The sequence below is a fragment of the Labrus bergylta genome, chromosome 5, assembly GCF_963930695.1.
Source record: "Labrus bergylta chromosome 5, fLabBer1.1, whole genome shotgun sequence".
Classification (NCBI taxonomy): Eukaryota; Metazoa; Chordata; class Actinopteri; order Labriformes; family Labridae; genus Labrus; species Labrus bergylta.
Window position 1 is genome coordinate 28,484,872 of NC_089199.1, and position 18,633 is coordinate 28,503,504.

The 18,633-nt window shown below is 40.4% G+C and overlaps 1 long non-coding RNA gene across 1 annotated transcript; it reads left to right on the forward strand.

The window, feature by feature from the left end:
- The first annotated feature begins 1,541 nt into the window (after positions 1 to 1,541).
- Positions 1,542 to 7,937, forward strand: LOC136179354 (uncharacterized). The gene is made up of 3 exons (XR_010666493.1): positions 1,542 to 1,669; positions 2,904 to 2,990; positions 6,710 to 7,937. It is a non-coding gene; the product is annotated as an uncharacterized lncRNA (long non-coding RNA).
- The last annotated feature ends 10,696 nt before the right edge of the window (positions 7,938 to 18,633 follow it).

The window sequence follows — 18,633 nt, forward strand, 5'->3', positions numbered from 1 at the left end:
CAAGATTTTTAAAGATATGAAAATCCAAACGTTAAAAAAGCACCTTTCATTCTTAAAAATATTATATAGGATTATTTTACAACATATGTATTGCATTATTTTATATTAATTTTGTAATAATTATACAAATAATAATTACAAACAGTGGAAAGTATAATTCACTAAGCTATGACATGAATCCCTCCCCCTCTCCATCTATTCAGATAGCTTGTAGTATATTTGTAAATTAAGATTATAATATAATATAATATTAAAATTATTTTTTATAGTTTATATAGGCCTATGTATGTTTTAAATAGTTATAAGTTACAAGTTATAAATAAATAAATATATAAATGACCTACAGATTCTAAATAATACAAAAACAAAAACAACAGCAACTAAAGAAAAAGAAAAAGAAAACATGTATAAGAATTTAGTTGAGAAAACAAAAGGGTCAGTTGGGAGAGTGAATGAGGTACTTTGACTTTTCTTTCTTTTGTTGTGGATTTGTGTTCTACATATTTTTAAAAAGAGCTATGGCTTTGTCTATTGTTTTATATTTTTGAAATAAAGACATCAATCTACAATCCATCAGTGAAAGATATTTTCATTGAATCATTCCTATGGCATTACAGATTGTCCATGAGTCTTTTCCATGAAGCCTTACTTACAACAACTATCATTTCTGTATTGTTTTTTTAATGAAATTTCAAAAAGTCAGTCAACAATTTAGTCAGACAATGAAAACACACTGGTAGTTGGTGTAAGTCAGGAACAGCTCACGGTCCTGACTCAGACCTGATTCATATGGAGAACAATCCTTTAATGGAACATCTCTTTGATCATGTTTTTGCTTTGTCTTAATTTCTCTTTAAAGCGAAGGAAAGGAGGAGACAAGTTACTTAAAACAGATAAATGTCTCAGACTCCATTTTTTATGTAATGTACGGGTTAGATTATATTGGTCCTACAGAATTATTAATTCACTACTAATACATTTATCTCAATCACAAATATGAATTCATTACAAACATATTCATCAAGTTATTTCTGATGTGTTGAAATTAATTAAAACAAACTTTTAAGCTGAGCTTTAGTGGAGAATAATAAGTCGTCCTCCAACTCAAGTTTGTTATGAACTTGGTGAATGGACTTATCCCATTCATACACATTCCCACACCGCTGACCAAGCAGCCGGAGCAACTTGAGTTTAAGTGTCTTGCCCAGGGATAGAAACCACCAACCGTGTACCTCAAGGATACATCGCTTTGTGTCCGAGTTGGGGATCCAACCCCGGACCTTCTGGTTAAGAGACGACCGACTCTACCACTGAGCCACAGTCGCCCTCTTTATGTGCAAGAATAATTTACGATGAAGCAGAGAGAAGATAAGACAGCGCTGTTAGTCACTGAACAGCTTTGTTATCTAAAGATAGACGTGTGTCAAAACCTGAGCGCCCGTAACAATCACTTCTGGAGCTGGTTGTTGACACATTCATAAATAGCTAATCAATGCAATGAATCTGTTTTACAATGTCTCTTAGGTTACTGCCGTACACACTGGGACTATGAGGTTGATTGGGAGAAACATGACTTTGACCGGTTTGAGCTCAGGCTAATAACTCTAAGAAGTTATTCACAGATGAATCTGGAGAGAAAGGATCATAACTGACTCTGGGAGCTGATAAGGTTGGTGTTTATGTTTTCTGCTCCTGTTGAAGAAAAAAGGTCAGAGGGCAGGAGGGTCAAAGTCTCGCAAGTGGCAGCAAAACAACAGAGCTGCAAACCTGCAGACGTTCAACGCCAGGAGATGTTATGTTAGGAATGCAGGTTGTGATGAGGAGTGGGCTTCTGAGGCTGCACCTGAACTCTGCTGAGCTGGACTGGAGGTGACCGGGGGGGCGGAGGAGGAGGAGGGTCTGCAGCGATCGCAACTGAAATGACAAACTGACCGCTGAGAGGGAACACGTTTTACAATTTGACAGCAGCAGGATGATTGGTTGAGTGACCTTGTGGCAGAATCTGGTTTGGAGAGCAGGGAGACGGAGGGAGGGAGTGGTAGAGAGGAAGTGTCTGAGTTAAATGAAGGAAAAAAAAAAGAATGAATGTTTGAGAAAATAAAAACAGTCTCTCTGCTTGCGTATTCTTTCAGTGTGGATTCTGTGAACATGCAGTATGTGTTGTGACATTCAGCTGAACTCTCTGAATGTTGACATGATTAAATTCTAACCACAGGAAAAGAGTCTGGGGGGGGGAGAACTCAAATTGTGAAGCTGTGACTCAGTGGTAGAATCGGTCGTCTGTCAACTGGAGATTCAGGGATTCGCTGTTTGTCAGCTTCTTGTGAATGTGTATGAATGGATTCCACTTAACACATAACTTCTTTTTCAACTACTAAAAATGCTCATTCATCCACCGGCCCACGATCACCTGTAGTCTCTGACATAAATGTAGCAGCAGCATTCACTGAGCTTCCATTTTCTTTATAGATCTGTCTGAACTTGAACTGCTCTTCAGTGCTTGCGTGTGTGTGTGTGTGTGTGTGTGTGTGTGTGTGTGTGTGTGTCTCACTCTCTGTGTGTGTGTCAATGTGGGTGTGTGTGTTTGTGTATGGTCTGATCTAAACTGGTTGTTTCTAGCCTTTTGTTGTCTTTTAGTTAATGATCCACTCAGTGCAGACACAGAGTCTGACAGCAGCTTCAGAGAGAGAGAGTGTGTGTGTGTGTGTGTGTGTGTGTGTGTGTGCACGGAGGTATCAGATGCACATATCCATTTTAAAATTAAGAAGACTATAAAAATGTACTCTTCTTTACATTTTCTATCTGAATTCTTTCAAACTGTTTCAAATGTTTAAAGCAAAAAAAGAAGAAATCTTTGTAATTCTTTTTATCATTTTTTTGTCTTTCTGATTTTTAAACACAAGGGGGCAGCAGTGTACCAGAAAACAGCTGATACTCAGGCCCATGACTCTGAACCAAAGAGAGTACTTATGCACAAGTTCAACCACTAGGTAATGATTCCGTACACCTTGTAAAAGTAAGTCTCAAGATGTTCTATTTAAACTTAAGAAGAGATGCTTCAACATACCAGGGGATTTTCATTTGCTCCGGTTTACTCAACATCTGACTTTGCATGTTTCTTTTTTCAAACACCCCATAGAGCAAAGGTCGTTGAGCATCACACTGATCACGTATTCGTTCCTGGAGCCTCACCAATCATAGCGATACAAATGTTTCCTCTGAGAGCAGTAGAGGGAAAGTTATAAAAGAACTGGTCACCCTCTTTGAGAATGAAAAATGGTCAGTGATGTCGTAGAAATCTGGCCGCTTAATAGGTTGTTCAAACCTTAGATACTGGTATTATGATGGGGAAAAGAGGATCTTCAGAGAGGTCAAGGGGCTCACCAGAATCTTTATAAATCATCTTTCACTGAAGTACTTCATTAGTTTAATTTAGTAATGATGCAGCTGCACTAATCCCTGACCTTGACATGAGTAGTTTGACTAAAACAATCCTTTGTCATTGCACTCACTTACTGACGATTAAAGGTTCTTATCGTCCCTCTACAGCTGAGATATTTTCACATGCTGATGGAAAACCAGTGATGTAGTTGAAGGCTCATAAAACCAACTTGAGTTTGAAATGCTGTAAGAAAATAAAAAACAGAAAAGACTCTGATGGCATGAGCAGATTCTCCTGTGCTTTAAAAACTGAAGGTGCAGAGTTTAATGGAAGAGCGTGTTAGAGGAATAGTAATAAATAGTTTAAGGAGTTTAGATGTTTTTGAAGATAAAATCACACTCGGGACCAAAGTTCCCTATATTTCAATTTGTGTGTTTGGATTTAAAATAAAATAATTTGTGATCATCGCCCGAATGACTACAGTCCACTTCAGAGAAGAAAATCCGTACTAAACTTCATTTGAATGAATCCCACATGCAAAGCTTTTTTTTGTTTTTTACTTTCAGTCTGTGTAACAGTAACAGTGGAAGCAGACAGTCTGAGTCTCCAGTTCTCTGAGTCTAGACACAATTTGTGATTTATTGTAGTCCTAAAGGGCTTCATAGTTCACATTTAACCCAACAAATGGAGGTCTACAAATATTTAGCAGATCATGGTAAAATAAATCATCAGTGTTTCCACAACCTGGACGAATGTAGCACTGTAAACCAACACACACACACACACACACACACACACACACACACACCCTGTATATTCAAATATGTTTGCTTTGTATACAGCAGCATGCTGGCAGAGAGGAGGATCCACTGTACTCTGAAGTGTTGACAGGAGCTCCACATATCCATCATTCAGATTATAGTTATACTGTGTGTGTGTGTGTGTGTGTGTGTGTTTGTTTGTTTGTGTGTGTGTGTGTTTGTGTGGTATGTGTGTGTGTGTGTTTGTGTGTGTGTGTGTGTGTGTGTGTTTGTGTGGTGTGTGTGTGTGTGTGTGTGTGTTTGTTTGTTTGTGTGTGTGTGTGTTTGTGTGGTGTGTGTGTGTGTGTGTGTGTGTGTGTGTGTGTGTGTGTGTGTTTGTGTGGTGTGTGTGTGTGTGTGTGTGTGTTTGTGTGGTATGTGTGTGTGTGTGTTTGTGTGTGTGTATTTGTGTGTGTGTGTGTTTGTGTGTGTGTGTTTGTGTGGTATGTGTGTGTGTGTGGTATGTGTGTGTGTGTGTGTGTGTTTCCATCCTGATTGGCTGAGAGCTCTCCAGTGGGGTCGCTGTTGTGTATCGAGGCCTCTGAGTGTATTTTCACACCAAACTCGGTGCTCCACACTGCTGGAGATTCACTGCCTATAAATACACTCTGTGCACACCATGTCCTCCATCAGCCTTCCTGGAATAACCCCCCCCCACACACACACACACACACACACAAACACACACACACACACACACACACACACACACACTTACACTACCTCACTACCCCCAGGTTGTAATTAACAATCTACAGCATTCTAGGAAATCATGGAAAGAACAAACATAAATAGAAGCATCAACTTTCCGTGCTTCTCCTCAGGTTAGTGAATAATCCATCGTATTTGAACTCAGCCTCAGAGGACATTCTCTCATTTTCATCTTCTTCCACAGCAGGTGAAACAAACCCCGCCATGCTTGTTTCACTGCGGCATGTGAACGACTCTCTCACAGCTTAAGAACTGTGAAAAAAGTCACAACGATGGGAACACAGTGGAAGTGATTTAACACGCACGAGAGAAAGAGGGCTTTTATTTAAGAGCTCTATAAGTGTGTGCAATGTGCTCCAAGTGTTTATGTGTTGGCATCCCGTGACTCTCCGGCCATGTTCACCTTGGCGCTGGGGCAGTGGATGGCAGGCACCCCGAAGGTATAAAAATAATATACAGCCCAGTTAATAAAAATCCAGGACGCTGCCGGAGGGGGGGGGGGGGGGTTTCAGACCAAAAAGTCTTACATAATGCCATCCAGCAGGAGAGCCAAGAGGGAAAGGAGACACGGCTGGCATTGGGTGAGGAGGCAACAACAATGACTTTACTTCTTTTCTTTTTTAAATGAGACAACAGTGGATTGTTAGAGCGCTTGTTTCTCAAAGTTGAAGCCACGTTTCTTTAAAAACCTGCTGCTAAATTCTCGTCCAACACTTCCCTGACTGACTGACTGACTGACTGACTGACTGACTGACTGACTGACTGGTCTCCGCCGTCTGCCATAATGAAAAAAACACTTACTCCTTTTTTTCCCCCTCCAAGAACACTGCCCTCTCTCAGTTTCACAAAGCAGTCTTAAAAAAAATACTTCCCACCAATGTTGTACACTTCAGGTGTAAAGAACATCTCTTCTTCTCTTTAATGGCCGTATTTCTTTATGGTGTTAAGCCAAAGCCTTCAAAATTTATGTCGCAATAAAACCAGGACTTACACACACATATAGCATAAAGCAAACCCCTGAGGGCTAAGACTTTAGGACACATTGAACATGTGCGTCAGCCACCTTTTTGGCAGCCTATATGCAGCATGACTGATGTTAAAGTCCCTCTTCCATTACTGAGCAGGTGTTTCCCTTCACAGCGCTCCTTCTCTGTCACAGTGACAAGCCTTCCCAGCTGTTTGGTCCCATTAGTCTCTGCTACACTATAAATCCCCCTCTGTCACACAGTGCACGTGATGACCACTGATTCTGTGTTTTTTTTTGAAGGTTCTCTATTCAGCTGTGAGATACTGAGAGGAGATTTAACCTTCAAACATATACCTGCAGCAAAGACACAAAAAACATTATCAAAAAGTCTGCTGAGAGCGGGTCAGGGAAAGGTTGACCCCGAAGTCTGCGGAGCTGCAGAACTTATTTCAGAGTGCTGAATAAATCAGAAACTTCTTGCATTGGCAGTTTTTTTTGGGGGGGGGAGAGAAGAACGGCCTGCCAGAGACAATTCACTTATCGCTCGAGGGCCGAGCCAAAGAAAACCATTAGAGTCTGAATCAGATGAGGTGAAATGTTTTTGGAGGAGCATATCCTGCATGCGAACAAACCTCTAAGATATTGGAAAAGAAAGGCATGCAGGAAATACACCAGACACAACTTTGGCAAAGCGTCTTTTATCAAGTTACACACGTTTTAATCGCATGAAAAATCTAAAATACATTTGTTTTGATAGGCTTAAGATCTTAAATCATCAGTAATCATCACATTTACTCTAACAAATCTTCACGTGTCCTCTTTACTCTCTCTTCCCTTCTGCTGAGACAGTGCGGGGGACGTGGAGCTGCAAGCCTCGGTCTGACTCCGGCTCCGCATGGCTCTCCAGAGGCCTCCTTGAAGAAACAGCAGTGGTGAATTTCTGGCTTGCATGATAACTGCTGATGAAACGCTCAGCCTTTGCCTCGCTTAGGGACCGTGATAAAAATACTTCTCACCCCATCATTACTTCCTCCTCTGTGCATGTCACAATAAAACGTGCTCCCGACTGAAAGTGGAGCTCTCTCTCTGAAAATGAGCTGTCATCGTGTCACGTCAACAAGGTTACTCAAAAATTGAGTTAAATCTACTGTACATATTTATTTTCATTTACATCCTTGGTAAAGTCACACTGAGTGAAATCGCAACTGCTAGCACTCCAATCATGATCATTCAAAGTGCAGTTAAATACATTTCTACCTCTATAGGACGATTTTATTAAATGCTAACTTTAGCGTTTCCTGCTAACTCACCAGTGAAAATCTCAGCACTGCCAGATAGAGAGGTGATGTTGTTCTTAAATATAACCCCATCAAATTATGTGAAAACTATACTGTGAAAGCTGTGGTTCTCACCTGGTACAGCCTCAATCATATTGATTTAATGTAAATTTATGCGATTCAAATCCAAGACGGTAAAAAAAAATAAAACGTGACAGAACAAAAAAACTGAGCATGTTTTAAAAAGTGCTTCACAGAATCTTTGGGCACGTTTTTTTTTTCTTCCAGGCAAACATTCACAATGCCTCCGCACTTTTGGGCAAACCCACCAGTTGAGAACCACAGGTTTAAAGATGATTGAAACGTATACGTGTGTGCATATAGATATAGATATGTGCATTTATTTCTCTACATACGCACTAACCACTGCACCACCAGCGCCCCAATAAAATACTTTTTTTTTACTCATAATTAACTCTCTCCTGATTTAAATGTATCTTGGAGCCCCCACACTTGCATCTAAAAATGTGACCCCCCAGGACCCTGTGAAAAGGTTCCTCCATACGTTATCCCAACACTTTCTTTCAGCCAGCAGAGTGATCGTGCTGAGTGAGGCCACCTGGGCCTAATTGGACTCAGAGTGGAGCCTTCAGGTTGTGTAGTGTTTCTAGTTTGACCTAAATAAGCTTAAATAAAACAGATTTCATTCTTATCATTGTTAGTTTGTATTCAGCTTAAGCTTCACACTTTGAAATATTATCATGCTATGTTGCTGTTTAATGATTTACTGTTTCAGTGGGAATTTCATTCTTTGGCTTCCCTTTCTCCTTGCAATGGTTTGCTCCAATTAGGGAAGGGCCAATAGAGGGATAAAGGCAGACTATTCCATATGGGGTGAAAATTGTTGTTTATTGGCAGCTTGCTGTGAGGCTGTGTTTTCTTTCACTTTAATTAGTCTCGTTGCTTTTTATTAATTTACCAGCGACACATTTTTTTTTTGCTCTTGTGCATTTTTGCTAAATTAATCCAACGATTTCTGCCTCCTGAGGAATTATTCTACAACATCATTATTTTTATTCACCACCTGTGCCGAACACCTCGAAGAATTACAACCTGTATTACTCAAACCTACATGAACAAAGTGATTAATTGTCAAAAATGAACATCAATGTTACTTTATTTAATTATAACCAGATATAAAAGTGTGTTGAGTGGCCTGAGAATTTTGAGTGCATTTTCACAAAGTTTTACCAACAGAGCTTTACAGAAACTATCTGTTATTTAAGATAATAATTTTGACAACCTCAGAGCAGACAGAGCCTCATGCCAACACGATCTTTTGTGTCCCGCCCATAGACCATTAGTTCCCAACTTGGGTCTGGGCAATACAAGGTCGGGAAACAATGGTCTGTGAGACCCCTTTCACTGGGAGAAAATAAGTCCATGGAAATAATTTCTGGGCATAAATAAAGTCACCAAGTCAGGATTGGAATCTGAAAAGCAGTCGGCTGTGTTTAGTACTCGCACAATAGGGTGAGCATATTTTCAATCCTCACAATGTGACAGTTTCATTTTACCACAAACTTCACATGTATGAGCTTATGGTACATTTGGATTTTTCATCAGTGCACCTTTCAACCACATGGAAAGAGACAAAAAAATACTGTCTCCCAAGATCAACCAAAACTTCATTTCAAAAACACCAATAAGCACAAAACAGATCTGTGATCTGCACGGCACTCGTCACAAAAGGTGGTAGGCAAAGGTGACCTCCTGAGCAGCCTGTTTAAGTTTTTTGTCACCTGCGTTTGCCTCATTGAAGTAGATCACAACAGTGCTACTTTCAGGCTGTAACCCTGTAGCCTGTGTTTACTCGTTTTTATAAGGCTTAGCATGTTGGCATGAAAATTGACACTTGTAGTGAGTGCAAAACACAGAATATTCATTCAATCAAGCTGTAACTCTCCTGGAGCTCTTCGGAAATTGTGATTCCTTTTCGGCATGACAGCTAGCCTACCTGTCCTCACGCAGCAGGTCCTGTTGGTATTATAAGATAGAGGCTAGCTAAGCGACAGCCGCAACCCCGAGATTTATTGACACGCGTACAGACAAATCAGTGTTGAACTTTGACTCATGATGCATTGGTGATGTTTTTTTTAACAGCAAAAGCCTTGGCAATGACATGGTTGGTAAATACAGAAAAATCTTTGTGTATTGTTCTGGTATTTCAACTGGTTTAATCAGGGACAGGGGCTGTTCAAAACCAGGACATACCGTATTAATGTCGGTCCCGGACAAAGCGGGACAGATGGTCACCGTATCACCAGAAATCTTCAGGACTTTTTCAGTTGTCCTAGAAATAATAATTTTTTTTTAAAAAAACAAGATAATAAATTAGTGCAAGGTGGCCAATGGGTGAACAACTGTGAATGCCAGCAACAGAACCCTGGAAGAAGCCAAACTGTGTGAAGCAGATGTGCCACCAGCCTCCACAACAAGCTCTCCACTTGTTTCTGTGCTCATGTTAAACAGCTTGTGCAGCAGGCTGTACAAAGTCTTCTTGGCTTATTTTGGCTCGTCTTCCTGGCTGGGAGGAGAACACTGTTTTGGTGGAATATGAACCACTTTGAAAGTATTTTTGTCTGCATGTATTTGAATATATGTGTGTACAAACTCTGGCTGTGATAGGCTACCACCTACTCACCTTTATGAATGTGTGTGCGACTAGTGGCCTAAATTAACCATCAGTTTTGGGGTACAGAAAAAGGAAAATCTTCACTTGAAAGACATATTCCCAAATTATTCTTTTGTTGAAGAAATGTCCTAATTCAAAAACTGCAGAACATGCTAGCTAGCATTAAAAAAAACAAAAGCAAAACAAATACAGCCATGGCGACGACAGAAAACACAAAGCATAAAGTGAGATGGATGTTAGAAATGGAAGCCCAACTTGTTAATTTGGGGCAACAACACAAGTGTTTCACCATGTTTGTTCACTCTCAAGTCGAGTTTTGAGAGTGGAGACTCTGGTTGTTGGTCAATGAATATCTTGATAGAACAAATCTGTTAAATTTGTTATTATTTGATTTCATGCACGGTGTCTTTCACAATTTCAAAATCGTTACAGATTTTGAAAATCTTTTAGTCTGCCAGGCTTTATCTGTCTCTTTAAATAAAGGCAGAATATCTGTACCAAACTATTTTAGTACATCATGTGCTGGTGGGCTGTTTCATGTGATTTAAATGCAGTGTCATCAATCAAGTCATCCTAAATGCCCGTCCTGTTGGTGTCGACACTTAGTACAAAAACAGCTTAATAGACGACGTACCACATACCTGGTTGGAAGCTATGAGTTTACAAAGCCTTAAATAACACAGTTGGACTGCGGTCAGCTGCTGGAGGATTTCAGTCCACATATCTGTGGACACAGGCTTTGCTTGAAGTAGCTTTTGGACTTGAAGCAGGTCTGAAAAATGCACTGAATCCAGCCTCCCTCCTGTGATGTGTTCTGACTGTTTATTTGCCTGGCAGGGCCCATAAAACCGACCTGCACTTTCCACGCTCCAGATTTAACCGTAGATGTTCCTCCAACTCACCTGGGGCTTGTTTTCTGACCCAGAACTTCCCTGCAACTCTTAGCTGGTATTTATTTTTCAGCTGAAAGGTATCATGGGTCTGTTTGTGGATCTTAAATTGGTCTCAGATAATGAAGAATACTGTTGGAAGTGGGGCACAGTTTATTGTAAAAGATGTGGGCTACCTGAATGTTTTATTGTGGAAAAAATATGCAGGACTGTGTCTAGAACCAAACAGGCGTATGTTCATTTAACATTTTTGCACATAAATATGAGACCTCAGGACGTGACGCCATTTGCAGCTATTTTTTCTGGAAGCACTTCATCGGAACGTCGAGCAGGCCCGAGAAAAAGAGGGACAACATTTGTTGTCAATTTAGCCCCCGCTCCCAGATGAAAGCAGCTCAGTGGATTTATGGGACCTCAGTACAGGCTGCCATGTGCTGGAGGTATGCTGCTTCATGTGGATGTGAATACTTAGCAGGCTTATGCTGCCATGGCTTCCTATTTAGTGCATCTGAGAGCATCGTACTGAGCTTGGCTCTGCAGTGAGCTGTGTTATCTGAGAGACTCATTTAGTGCTTATATCTGTTTCAGTACAACGTCTGTAAATCCAAGAGTGTCTTGCTGTGGAACTCGTTGCAACTGCCAACAAAGTGGTTTCAATTGGATTTGACTTTTGGAAATCTCTCTGGATTACATAACGTTGCAGTCCTGTGTGCAGATGGTGCCTGTTTGTGTTTGTTTGAACCACAGATCTCTTATAGCCCGATGCATTCAGCCAGTCTTTAATGTGTTTGTAGTGTCTAAGATAATGAGTCGTGCAGTCCCTGTACGTTGAACTCTTGTGAATGTTTAAAATGGCCAGTGCTCAGATGGCAGCAGACCTCAAGCTGAGCCGGAGCCAGAGGCCCCCCTGTTCATTTCAATCAGGCCTGTAATCACTCACAAGCAGCAGTGCAGAACAATGAAATCCAAAATTACATTCTGGCCGGGGAAGAAGTTCACCAGGATCCAAGTTCCTGCACTGTATCACTGGATGGAGTTTTTGTCCATCCAAGTTCCTTATTATGTGTTTCAGTTATTGTACGCACACACACACACATAAAAACTGTATGCAACTAAATGTGGCACATTGGAAATTAAATGGGATTCACACCTCACACAACTAAAGTGTTAGACCTCATGATGCCAATGTGTTGATTGCATGTTTCACAAGAAGATCTTCGACAGCTTTAGTAAATCTATTTGAATACTTTAATTAGCTTCCAGGCTTCTGCCCTTGCACCATAACTAACAGTCATCGTTATAAAATAATCTTCTAATGATTAATATGAGTTGTCTAATGTAGCAAACCGTGTCTTAACACAAAGGCTGTTTGTCATGATTTGCTCTTTAGTTTTTCTAAGTTAGGTTTCTTTGTTATTCATCCTAGTGTTTCTTGTTTCCCTTGAGTGTTTTTGTCTTCATAGTTTAGTGTTTAGTGTTTCATGTGTTATTTTGTAGTTCTCCTCAGTGGTTCTTCCCCTCTGTGTCAGATCATTCTCTTATCTCGGTGTTGCTAGTTGTCAGAGTTGCCTCGTGATTCCTCGTGACTCCCTGTTTTTTTGATCTTTGTGAATTTTTGTTGAACATTTTGAAAGTAAGTTTTTGTCGGCCGTTTGCCTTTTTGTTTCGATAAATAGTTTCAGTTTGATTCTGCACTTGGGTCCACCTCCTTTTGTTTTTTCAACACCCGTGACACTGTTGGCTGTTCTACCTAAAACACCAAGAAGACATGTCGGTAAAGTTTAGACTTCAAGTTTTTTTACAGAGTTCAGAACCCTGATATTTATAGCAATAAATACAAATGGTATCTTTTGAAGGAAGGAAAACAGACCACATACAAAAGACAAAAGTAAAGAGGAGATTAAAAAAGGGCAGTTGGACACCAGTAGCACTATAGGGGAAATAAAGTTTCAAAAACAGCTGTTTTTCTTCAGGCAGAGGAGCATGTATGTGGTGCGGCCTGCTAGTGAAAAAGTAAAGCCCTGTGATTTTTTTTAATGTAACGTATATTTACCCTGACATTGTTTTTTTAGCTCAGTTTTTCATAAAATGAGTTAAATTACACAGAGCAAAATTAAACTATACTGCAAAGCCGTATAGCCTAGCTTCAGTGCCTGCCCTCCAGCCGGTCTCTCCTTAAAGGGGCAACGCCGACCAGCATCTCGTGTGGCTAATAAACCTACTTTTGATCAGAGGTGTCAAGTAACTAAGTACAAATACTTTGTTACCTTACTTAAGTAGAAATTTTGGGTATCTATACTTTACAGGAGTAATTATTTTTCAGCCGACTTTTTACTTCTACTTCTTACATTTTCACACAATTAGCTGTACTTTCTACTCCTTACATTTTAAAAATAGCCTCGTTACTCCTATTTCATTTCGGCTTGTTTTCATTCCGGCTTGTCGTCCTTCAAAAAAACACACAAAAAAAAAAAACCTATCCAGATAAATCGCGCCATCCGGATAGAGTGAATTTGATTGTGGTTGGATGAGAAGTATAAACATAAACCATTCCGACACGCTGTGGTGTGACCTAAGCTTTTGTGCTTACTGGCATTTTTTCCCTGACATTACTTTTACTTTTATACTTTAAGTAGTTTTGAAACCAGTACTTGTACACTTTGAGTAAAAAGTTTGAGTTGATACTTCAACTTCTACAGAAGTCTTTTTAAACCCTAGTATCTATACTTCTGCCTGAGGAATGAATGTGAATACTTTTGAAACCTCTGCTATTGACGAGTATACTTCATACAACCCCACTTTAAAAATACCACACTATCCCTTCAACCTCTTGTTTCCAGCCATGGAAAAAGACACATTTCTCCCTGTGAGAACGTCAAATAACCCTTTCTACACGTGTGAATCAGTAAAATGACATGTTTACTTAAATGAAAGCTGTGTGTGTGTCAAAGTGCATCTATGTTTGCCATCTATTACTTACTGGGTACAAACTCATTCAGTCGTGTCAATCACCCAGTAAAGACAGCCATTCACCAACACACGTCGGCAACAAGACGTGACATCATACCCCAGGTTTCCATGGTGAAACACATATTGGGCGACACACTGTTCCATAGTACACCGTACAGTACACACACTGTTTTCTACCAAACAGACTTTGACAGGCCAGCCTGTCTGTTGCCTCGTGCAGAGTCACCACAGACTTAAAAAAAACACAAACCCACTTCAGTTGTACTTTTTAAAGCAGCGATTCATCACGCTCGCAGGTTACGCTGGGTGAGCGGTCCCCGGTCTCAGGGCTGACTGGATGAATAAAAGGGGGGGAACAGGAGAGCAGTTCTCTGCAGGGACAGAGAGCTCAGTCTGGTGGAAGTCGACCCCGCAGGGTTTGATATCAGTGGTAGCAGAGACGATCCCACCGCTCACACTTAGACAAACATCGGGTTTATCTTGGAGTTGCATAACAAGCCACCATGTGTTTCCTGAGACGCCATCTGTGCATTTAAACTGAACGTGACTGTATGGTAGCATATCTTAGGGAAAGCCACAGGTCTGTCTATATACATATATCATGTATCTACTTTGAGAAAGTTTGACCCGATGTACATTTTTATCCACACTTGACTTTTCAGCTGTTAATCATTCTTGGCTGGAAAATCTATCTAAAAAAATTGTGGGTATAGGTAACATCCATAAAAAGCTACAGAAATAAACAGGACAACTCTCTATTCACATGACTTAACGTGGCAGGACTCGTTACTAGAGGTGTTATTTTCCATCGATCTGGATTGATCCATTATTGGTTGAATAATATCTAATAGAAACAATGTCATCGTTAAGATGCGGCTTTCAGTTGAAATTCCTGCTGAATGCTGTTTCACAGTTCAAGCACAATGTGAATCATAACTGAACTTTAAAAAATGCTAGCTGCAAGCTAACAATGGCTAGTGGACAAAACAATCAGGATGAAGAAGATATTTCGTCCTTTCTATGAACTAAAATGCTTAGTGGACCTTTTTGGGACAAAGTCCTGCTGGGCTGGCCATCCAGTTTTATTCCGACCATGTTTGGATTTTTATTTTTCTTGCATATATAATCGCTGATAATGGAAGTTGGGTAGCTATGGCAACTTTATGAGCTACTTTACGCTTCTTTTTCTCTCACACTCCACTTCTTTCACAAATCATTGATCATTTTGAGATTCTGTTCTCAATGTTTTATGTTAAAGGCTTTATATGCGATTTTGTGATACAGCAGGTGTCGCCCTTGAGCACCAGCATGAAACCAAAACAACTCGCGCTGCATTGTTGTGTTAGCATGCTAATGCTAGCGATCTTTATTATGCTGGTATCTTCACACTGCATGTAAATTTACCTGAAATGAGCGTGATCTAGAAACACAGTTAAGCAGTGAGTACAGTATGTTATTCTTCTTTTCTCTAGTCCCTCAATTAAACAACTTTTATACACGAGGGGAGGAGTCAGCCGGCCGTCCCGGCGATGTAAACAAACTGAAGATAGGACTCTGAAAACTCTGAAAACATCACAGACAGTGGGACTCGGGTGTTACACCCATTGTAGACAGTCATGACTCAGAGTTATTTTCAGAGGATATACTTGATTTCTATTATATTTAAGTGTGAAAAATCGCATATAAAGCCTTTAGGCTGTAGCGTCTGCATTACTCTGTGCACAGCTAAAACAAAAATGTATTGCATTGGCATCAACCAACCTGGGTGCCTACCTCCAAGCCTTATACACACTCGAGTAATGTATCATTAAAAACTATGTATTGAATAACTGCTTTCATAATTTCAGGTCACTAAACTACCTCCAGTAGTTGTCAAATGGTTCACTCCGGACAAAATACTGCCATCTTATCACTAAACCCAACAGGTTTGAATACCTGGTACAGTCCATCAACTAATACTCTTTGAAATAGGTGATGGATGATTTAAAGGATTAACAGAAGACTTTAGGGGTTTGGCTAGAAATTCCAACTTTGTATTTCAGACATTCAGTGACTAAACGGTCTGTCTGGGATGAACCATTTGGTGAAAGTCAGACTGATGTTCTTCCCCTGTGGCTCATTTGGCTGAGGTGAGTATGATTCATCTCAGATCTAGGTCTGGAAAATCAGTTTGCCTGTGATCTGTGTAACACATTCAGGAAAGCAGACATGAATAAAAAAGTTGTTTCTCGTTATTATCAGACCTCAGTTGTATCTCTCACAAAACCCACAATAAGGAAATAGTTGTGGTTTAATAGCAATTCATTGCAGGAAATGCAATATTGCAAATATTAATGAGGCATTAAAGTGGGAACCAACCAGAAGTATAATTAAGTAAAAAGTATTTTCTTTCTTTTTCTTAAGTTCCAGTTGACTGACTTTGGCCAGGACTTTGCAGTCCAGTGCCCAGAAAGACGACCTTTGACCTTCACTCCAAATCAAGATTTTATTCTTTGTTGAGAGATTTTCTTTCAACTTTTTGCAAAACTTCCACGGATTTAAAGAACATGAGGGTGATCTCATAACACATCACTTATTATAATCTGACAATATCCAGCCAACATTACATAACAGGAGTGAGACCCGCAGACTAATGGGCTCTGTATGGGGAGTGGATGTTATGGCTTATTTAAAAGCCTTTCATTGAAGGCCGTCAGGCTGTTTGAAGAACAAAGTTTGTCGGTTGCACTGAGCCGAGCTGACTCACCTCATCCATCACAGTGTAGAGACATGATACCAATGAATGTGGCTTCATCCTCTGGTCCAAGTTCATTTGTAGTTAACCATGTTACGCAGATACAATGTTATTTCCCAAGAATCAACTCAACAAACATCTACTAGAAACCAAGAATAAAGGATTTTTCCCATCAGGATGATCTCATAAGCAAACCATCACCGTTGTTTAAATCTGCATGTTATTTGATTTATTACCATATGACAGTGTTGAATAGAAGAAGATTTTATTTACTTTGAGTCATGCTACACACACACGCGCACAAACAGGATCCTATGGACACTCATGGAGAGATGTCAGAATAAGGAGCTGCACTTGAAAGAGTGTGTGAGCAGTTGGGGGGGGTCAGTATCTTCCTCAATGGCACCTCAACAGTGCTCAGGAAGTGAACTGCCCCCTCTCCAGCTACCAGACCAGTTTCCAGTTGTGGTTTGCCCCAGTGGGTCGCCTGTCAACAGGTAGGTGCCACATGTTCGATGTGTCCTTGTGCAAGACACTTGTCCTTAAAATTATTGTAACAGTTAATGTTTGAACACAACAGGAAGAAGATGACAACCACCAGCACCCACTCAGACCAGCAGAGCCCGCCTCCCAACGTCCTTCCATCAGGTGTGATCCTGGTGCGGCCTGCAGCACCCGAGCTCACGCTACAGCTCGAGGAAGAGGAGAATCAGTCAGGTGAGAGGAGTGATTTCATTCTGTGGTTTCATTCCGGGACTCAAGGGAGGACTTCTACTGGATCAAAAAGTCGCACATTCTTCCTTTAAGTTGTAATGACAGTAACAGGAACAAAACTTTTACTTGTGTGTTTAGTGTGTACACTGAGGACAGCGACAACTTCATCCCCAGACGACAACAACAGAAGAAGTTTTTCTGCAACCGAGTCGGTGTCATGTAGGATAAACGAGGTAAGAAGCAGCCTTGAGAAGCAGCACGTTAAATGTGCTGTAAGGACGATTTTCAAATCCTAATCGATATTGAAAATGTGGGAGACCACAGGCATTAGGACAGCTTCAACTGATTTCTAACATTTTAAAACAATGAACGCACGCTCACACCTGCTGGCTGTAGTAACATACACACCGTGGAGATTCCTCAGACACGTCAGCTGGCTGTGTGGTTTGTCTTCATGAGACGTTACAAAGACACTCATGTTGTTGCCATAAATCCACAATCTGCTCTTCTTTTTCAATATTCCACTTGGCTCAGGAGCTCAGTTGTGTTCATGTTCGCTGCCATGTTTGTGAGCTGTTAAAGTACATCCGATGTGTGGCGCTGACCAGACGCTCTCATTGGCTATTACGGTTATCATACGCAGGCAGGCAGTTGAGTGAATCTTTACATCCCTAGAGGTTATCATAAAAAGATCACTATCACTATCACTCACTGTTCCTCCAGTAAAATAATCTGGAGAGATGATGGATAGAGAAAAATCCAGAGGCATGTTGGGTCATATTTCTAGTTTAAAATAGGGACGTTCCTAACCGAAGAATACATGACATGACATGACATGTTATGACATCGATCAAATATTGGAGAGTAAGGACTTTTACCTGCTGTTTCTGTAAACTGCCTCGAGATAACATTTATGAATTGGTGCTACAGAAATAAGATTAGAAGATTGTAATTGTAAAGGAGTATGACTTTATGAGTAGAATGAGTATACTCGATATAGCTCTACAATGTTTAGTGGTTGTTGAATGATGCAGGAAATAAACTTCCCGCTCAGCACACAGCCTGCAAGACAAACAAAATACGACTGCAGAGATACAGCATTTATTTATATCACAACCTAATTTCAGGCCTTATTTGTCAAAGTCTGCGTTGTAACACCCAGATACAGCAGCTTGTTGACTTTTGAAATGCCCACAGCAACAAATACACACACACACACACACACACAGGCACTCAGCAGACTACACTAAGGACATTTGTCTGTGTGTGCAAAAGTCTTATTTTTTTATACGATTGTGCAACATATTGCAGCACAGACTTTTAAAATAGTTTTGCATTAAAAAGCATTCCAGCACAAAGGCGATCATGAAGAGGATACAAAGAGGAACATCTTTGCCTAAGACGGTTTGGATTTTAGCTTTATTTCACTTCCATTGCTTCGGGGTTTTTTTTATAGCGTTGAAACCACAACATGTGTCCGTCTAATGTCTGAC